Source organism: Paramisgurnus dabryanus, chromosome 10, assembly GCF_030506205.2.
Source record: "Paramisgurnus dabryanus chromosome 10, PD_genome_1.1, whole genome shotgun sequence".
NCBI classification, from domain to species: Eukaryota; Metazoa; Chordata; class Actinopteri; order Cypriniformes; family Cobitidae; genus Paramisgurnus; species Paramisgurnus dabryanus.
In genome coordinates, this window is record NC_133346.1 from 38,353,497 (window position 1) to 38,361,903 (window position 8,407).

The window sequence follows — 8,407 nt, forward strand, 5'->3', positions numbered from 1 at the left end:
AAATTAATACATAAATAAATAAATAAATGTAGAAATACATAAATAAATAAATAAATAAATAAAAGCAGACATAAATAAATAAATATATATCGTTTTTGCCCAATATCATTGATTTCTCGTTTATTTATGTAGTTCTACATTTATTTATTTTTACATTTATTTATGCTTTTTTACATTTCTACATGTATTTATTTCTGTGTCCGTATGTTAATAAGGTAGGCGGTCCCAACCTCTCTCAATGCAGGATTGGTCAACTAGGCAAACCAATCAGAACAACCCTTAGACACCAGTCAATGCAGTATTGGTCAACTAGGCAAACCAATCAGAACAACCCTTAGAAACCAGTCAATGCAGTATTGGTCAACTAGGCAAACCAACCAGAACCGCTGATAGTCAGCGCGGCACACAACAAAATAGCTGTTTACCACCGAGCACATGGCGTCGAATGGAAGACCACTAGCTGACCTGCTGCGGGATGTAGCTAACCAGCTTGAAAACAGTAAAATTCTCCTTGTTATATCTGATGGGTTGATAATTAAGCTAAATTAATAACCGATACACACGGAAAATATTAATCGGACCGGTTTTTTTATAGGACTGGGAGCCGTAAGCGCACCAAGTCCCACTCCTCCGCCTCCTATACCCCCTACGCCCCCTACACCCAGACATCCAGTGGACGGTAAGTTTCTACTTTAAGTTTTTGAGGTTTAATTATGAGCTTTTATCGCGCTTTATGTTTATCTGTGTTCGGCGATCACGTACAGCAGTAACGTAACTCGGGCACGTTTTAAAGTTTAAATCTTCATAATCAGCGGAATATCCGACTGTAACTGATGATGTGGGTTTTCAATAGCTCACATGGACTGTCATGCAACAGGTGCTGATTTAATATTTTCTTGCCATATGATTTTTGCAACAGCTGAGGTTTTACGACTGTTCGGCCCATACACAAACGGAGGGAGAAGGTCTAATGTTACAGGTCGGCGATCCCTTGCTGTGCCCGCACAACTAAGTTCTTACACTCACGTGTTCTGCTGTCTTGATGACAAGGTGGAAGATCTAGTCCCTAATCGTTGTGCTAAACAAAGACTTACTGCTGCTGGATTAGGGGAGAAACGTCTTACATTTCAAGGTAGTGTAATCATAATTAAGTTACCTTTAATACAGTTTTAGTGAAACTACTTTCATTTGTTGCAAATGCACTTTTTGTATAGTTATCTGTTTTATCTTTCCATCTTTCTTAGGAAGTCAGTCAAGCCCACATGAATTTAATGACTTTCTTTTTACTGAGTATCCAAAACTTAGACAAGGTGGAGGATTTGAATTGCTTAAAATTGCTGGGACAACACGAAGTCGCCAACTGACCCTCATTCCATGTCCCAATGAGGGCTATAACATTAAATATCTTAAAAATCCACAAACCCAGATTGGTCATGCCACAATTTTTATTCGACCACTGCAGAGAAACCTGAACCTCGAGCCTGTAAGTTTTTTAATTTTAAAGCTGTTGTTGCCTCCTTCAGCCTGTGATACACTGCACGATTTCTGTGGTCCTATGTTGTACAGTAAGAGAGGTGTAAAGATGGCAGTTTTCTCGTTCTTGTGACCAAAGATTGTCAGAAAACTATCATAGGTTGTGTCAGAAAATCAGCATGATCAACGCACAGTTTGCTGCTACGACCTGTGTATCTGTATTTGTTTACCATTTGCACATGCTGGTGATGTTGCGATAATGTGTGTTGCAGCCGTCTACGATTCAATAGGTGTCATCATACAGTGCTTTTCGTACTCAAGTTTAAACTATCCATATTGCATAGTGTGATAAGGTAATGATCTTATAGGATGGCAAAAAACGTGCAATGTATACCATGCTTTAGAAAGTGAATTCGAATCACAGTCACGTCAGTATTGTTAAATTCTCAAATAATTCCTTTTGTAGATATGTCAACCAGAATGCAGTAATGTGCTAGCTGGACCACCTCAGAAATGTGTGACTTGTGGAGAAGAGTTTCCTTTTTCACAAATCAAAGCACATAGTGATGAATGTATAAGGTATTGCTTTACACTGTTAAAACATCACGTTTTTTATTAGAATCAAATTTTCAGTGAAGTTAACTTTAATGGAGTAGTGCCAAGCATGCAACGGTCTTTAGATGTAGTGACACATAGATTTTTATAGATATTAGACAAATAGTAATTTACAGTATTTACCCTATCTGCACAATTGTAATCAGAACACTACATATCCAGTTCATCTCTATTTATTCAAGATTACAGAGCACTTCTGAGGAACAAATGGAGGTACCCCCAGAAAGTTCCAGCCCCCCTCAAAGTGAAGACAGATGTGTGAGCATGTTGACCCCACAGGAGAGTCAGACAGCAAGGGCCAGTAGCACTGCCGTCACAGTGGCACATCAGGGAAATATGCCAGCCCCAGGGACATCACAGGGACGTGTGTCTACTCCTCCTGTGATCATTAATCTAGATCCCACTGTGGATAACTGTGGTCTGTTAAATTAACATTAAATTAACATTTAATGTAGTAATACTGTACTTAATTTTTGTATTTTGTTGTTCTATTTTGATTTAATACTAATGTAATAATTCTTTTTAATCTGTTTAAGACTGGAAAATGGAGCCAGATCCCACTGAGGCAGTAAAGGGATTCAGAGCTCACATTTTAAATGAGCATGCTTCTAGGAAACCACTAAATCTCGTAATGGATCTGGGAGACAGTTCCGAGGATAGGGAAAGGGCAATCATTTCTTTTTATAAAATGGCTCATGTTGAATGGGCTTCCCCTTTGACATGCACACTGAAAGGTAAATTTCTTACTAACGTAAAATAAACATTTCATTGGACTACTTAACCTCTATAGAGTGTAGGACAGTGAAGCATATGCTTGTATATAGCTACACTTTAAATTATGAAGTCATAAAAGTCTAAATCATAAATTTAACATGCATTCTACATGAATTTAATTTGTATGTGGAAACCTAGTGAATGCTGGTAGGGAACAATTGATGGATGTGTTATAGAAAAGTTTATTTAATTTATTTAGTTGACATTGCAGATTATTACATGAGGTATGCACACTAACAGCTAACCTTATTGTACTGATGTATGTATTGTTTTTGCCTGCTCAGGAGATCCAGCAATTGGTGATGGTGTGACTCGCCATTTCTTTAGTACCATCATGTCCAAACTTCAGAGTGGTTTCGATATTTGTTTGGGTAAGTAAATATTGGGGTTTTCCTTTAAATTTTTTCCACACACAGCTTTGAAATAGACCATTCCAAATTTTCCCATTTTTTTTCCTGACTTAACGATTAATTGATGTGTTAAAGTGAAATTATAATTTTTGTGTCATTCTGTGAACTACTACAAAATTTCAAATAACAGCTAACAAAATAAAATAAGATGCTCTGTATGTTTTCAATAAAATACAAATTAAGTTCATATTCACTTTTAGGCAAAACAATAATGAAAATATTCAATTTTTTAAGTGTGTTTTCATGCTGACAGTCTTTCATATTGCTGTTTAATGACTTTACTCCTGAGGCTTGATGTTGGTATAATTCAACAGGTTATGAATTATCTAGAAGTGCTGATTAATAAAAAAAATTGCAGTGGTCTCTTCTGCTGCTGAATATTTTATAATGGACTTTTTGTCAGTTCACGGATGATCTTGATTGCTCTTGGATAGGCTATGTGTTTGATCTGTAGCAGATCCCGGTTGAAAAAAAGAATCTTAAGCAGTCCTGTACACTTTTCCACATCACATGCATGGAAAAATATAAATGTTTGACTTGGTCTTTCAGTCTACTGAGCAGCTCCAGGTTAAAAACTGTGCTAATAGAAAGTTCTGGTAATGCAATATGGTCCTATGTTCCTAACATTGCCACCTATGTTTTAACTTTAAGTGCCAGGAGGAACTATTCTTTTTGAGGGACAGCAAGACCACTTGATTCCATCTACTTCACCGTATCTTTTGGAGAGTGACTTCTTTGTTGTTGCTGGCCGGATGATCGGTCATTCTTTTATACATGGTGGGCCAACCCTGGCTGGACTGAGCCCAGCAATCATTCATGTACTCTTTGGTGGAGCACCAGAAGAAGCCATAATAGATATAAAGGATTGTGTTGACCTTGATGTTCGTGACACAATCAAGTTGGTATGAACATCATTTTAGTACTATGATATTATCTATAATAAGTAAGGCATTTACATTGCAATACTGCAAAACATTAATTGACAACTTCATTTTTTTTTAGCAGAAATAACATAAAGATAATTAAACAATTACACCACATAGTCCTGTTTGGCACCAGCAGGGAATGCTAATGTTACAAATCTTTTTAAACACTGAAGTACATTGAAAGATGCCATTTTAAAATGTTCTTTGCATGATAATGTCAGGACTCAAGAAAACAGAGAAGATCCCAATGCAGTAAACAGAAGGTTTTATTTAAATAATAATGTGGGTAAACAGACAATTGCGCGTCTGGGCATAAAGCCACACCAGGGCAGACGGCTGAGGCGGGGAGCACACACAAGCACCGGGGAGGAGAGCCACACACGTTCGGGCTCCGGCCAGACAGCGAACGGTGGGAGAGAGTATATGTGGGGGCCAACCACAAAAGGCCAGATGACAGTCTGACTACAGGCACTCGAGGCAGATGGAAGAGGAGATCCTGTGGCGGGCAGAGAGAGAGCGTTAGTGGTGCTGAAGGGAGAAGCCGTGCAGCTTCAGTGCTGAAGGACCCTCCTACTGGACAGCGGCAATGCCGCGGCGAGTGTGCGCTGCTGTAAGCACAAAAGGCAGTCAATAAAACAGGCAGGCAGTTAAGCAGGCAGAAGGAGAGTGGTCCGTAACTGGTGAGTGAGAAACAGTCTCTGAGAGCCGTCGAGTAATCAGAGTCCACAGAAAAACTCCCGGGTAGCAGAGAGCACAGACTGGGGTAGGAGAGATAATTCCACAACAAGAAACAGACACAAAACACGACTAGGAACTAGCGTAGCTAGAAATGGCAAGAACATACACTGTGACAGACTAGTATAAAGACAAAGAGACAGGCGAGTATCTCAACAAACTATGACAAACGAACTTGCAAGGAACAAACAGACACACAGGGCTTAAATACACAGACATGATGACGGGAAAACAAGCAACAGGTGAGGAAGACGAGAGGAGGCAATCAAACTGAACAGGAACACCTGTGAGGGAAGCACAAGTGAACCTGTAAAACACATACAAACACAAGACAACCACAGTACCCACAAGACAAAACCATAAATATATTTATATATATAAATATATACAAATATATAAAAACATATACACACATACATACAATATACACATATATACATATAACATCCATACATCCGTACATATATATATATATATATATATACACATACAAACACATATATACACACACATACAAATACACATACATACACATACATACATCCACATGCACATATACATACATGAAAACAGAACACTAGACTAAACAAGACCTAAAAGACAAAGACTGGAAAATACAAGGGAGCGGGGAAAAATAACACACAATGACAAGAGAATACAAGGGAGCGGGGAAAAGTCACAAGACATGGGAAAAACGTGGTCTGATATGACAATATCAAAACCACGCTCTCCCACACAAAACATTGTACTGTCAGGACCCTGCCATACACAACTAGATATAATTACCAAACCAGATTATGGCAGAGTCCTCACAGGACCCTCCCCTCAAGGGACGCCACCTGGCGGCCCTCAAGGAGAGACACAGGACAAGACAGACTGGACACTGGACAACATCCACGAAAACATGACAAACACTAACAAGGGAAGACAAGACAGGACAACTAGAGGATTCGGGTGGGACAACAAGAACAACAAACAAGGGAGGGGGGGGCGGGGGAACAACAACGTTCACAGGAGGAGGGATGGGACTGGGAACTGGGCGAGCCTTCTGACCCCGGGGAGTAGCTGAGGGTTGGGTACGTGGAGGCCGGGCAGGCCTAACAGGGTTCCGTGGGGAGGAAACAGCTTGGGGCAAGGCAGGAACAACTAGGTCAGGGTTTACAGGTTGAGGGGAAACAGGAACAGTGACAGGGGGCACTGCGGCCGGCAGCGGAGACGAGGCAGGGACAATGACAGGGGGCGCCGCGTCTGGCGGCGGAGACGACATGGAGACAGTGACAATGACAGGGGGCGCTGCATCCGGCAGCGAAGACGACATGGAGACTGTGACAGGGGGCGCAGCGGACGGCTGCGGAGGCGAGACAGGAATAGTGGCAGGAACCGCTGCGGACGGCAGCGGAGACGAGACAGGGACAGTGGCAGGGGCCGCTGCGGACGGCAGCGGAGACGGGACAGAGACAAAGGCTGCTGCGGTTGGCTGCGCAGATTTCAGGGGCTGCAGCGGAGGCTGCGCAGACGTCAGGGGCTGCAGCGGAGGCTGCGCAGACGTCAGGGGCTGCAGCGGAGGCTGCGCAGACGGCAGGGGCTGCAGCGGAGGCTGCGCAGACGGCAGGGGCTGCAGCGGAGGCTGCGCAGACGGCAGGGGCTGCAGCGGAGGCTGCGCAGACGGCAGGGGCTGCAGCGGAGGCTGCGCAGACGGCAGGGGCTGCAGCGGAGGCTGCGCAGACGGCAGGGGCTGCAGCGGAGGCTGCGCAGACGGCAGGGGCTGCAGCGGAGGCTGCGCAGACGGCAGGGGCTGCAGCGGAGGCTTCTCAGAGAACTGAGGGGTGGCAGCTGGTTGAAGAGCGGAGGAGTCCTTCTTCCTCTTCTTCCTCCGTCCGGAGACCGGTAATGCAGGAAGGAGATCGGGTGCGGGCGTAGGCTCCGGCGCTGGAGAGATGAAAGTCGACCTCCCCAACCTGATCGCCCCGGTCTGAATGCCCCTTCCCCTTATCGCCAGACGACTACCCCGAAGGCTGGCTGGCGGGGCGGAGCTTATGGAGCTAGATGTGGTGGGTGCTGAGCTCTCCAGGACCATCCTCCCGACAACGCGGCCCTCTGGGACAGGTGACAGAGGTCTGGACTTGGGTTCGGGCCTGTTCATGACGTAGCTCACCATGTCAACGAAGTCTAAGGGCTTGAGCAACTCCACCTCACTGGATTTGAGAGGCTCATCGAGACAGGCATAGAAGATGACCTTTAGCTCGTTCCCGCTAAGACCGGCAAGACGAGCCTCCTCCAAGAACTTGGAGGCGAAGGACCGGATCTCTGCTCCTCTCTGCCGCATGCCAAAGAGTAAACGGGCATGGTGGTTACGGTGGGCAGTGAAGGCCGAATCCTCCTCCTGGGCAGTAGTGGAGAGCTGAGCGGTCGCTGAACAGCCAGATTCTGTATCTGCGGGATCCATTTATGGCAAGTTCGTTCTGTCAGGACTCAAGAAAACAGAGAAGATCCCAATGCAGTAAACAGAAGGTTTTATTTAAATAATAATGTGGGTAAACAGACAATTGCGCATCTGGGCATAAAGCCACACCAGGGCAGACGGCTGAGGCGGGGAGCACACACAAGCACCGGGGAGGAGAGCCACACACGTTCGGGCTCCGGCCAGACAGCGAACGGTGGGAGAGAGTATATGTGGGGGCCAACCACAAAAGGCCAGATGACAGTCTGACTACAGGCACTCGAGGCAGATGGAAGAGGAGATCCTGTGGCGGGCAGAGAGAGAGCGTTAGTGGTGCTGAAGGGAGAAGCCGTGCAGCTTCAGTGCTGAAGGACCCTCCTACTGGACAGCGGCAATGCCGCGGCGAGTGTGCGCTGCTGTAAGCACAAAAGGCAGTCAATAAAACAGGCAGGCAGTTAAGCAGGCAGAAGGAGAGTGGTCCGTAACTGGTGAGTGAGAAACAGTCTCTGAGAGCCGTCGAGTAATCAGAGTCCACAGAAAAACTCCCGGGTAGCAGAGAGCACAGACTGGGGTAGGAGAGATAATTCCACAACAAGAAACAGACACAAAACACGACTAGGAACTAGCGTAGCTAGAAATGGCAAGAACATACACTGTGACAGACTAGTATAAAGACAAAGAGACAGGCGAGTATCTCAACAAACTATGACAAACGAACTTGCAAGGAACAAACAGACACACAGGGCTTAAATACACAGACATGATGACGGGAAAACAAGCAACAGGTGAGGAAGACGAGAGGAGGCAATCAAACTGAACAGGAACACCTGTGAGGGAAGCACAAGTGAACCTGTAAAACACATACAAACACAAGACAACCACAGTACCCACAAGACAAAACCATAAATATATTTATATATATAAATATATACAAATATATAAAAACATATACACACATACATACAATATACACATATATACATATAACATCCATACATCCGTACATATATATATATATATATATATACACATAC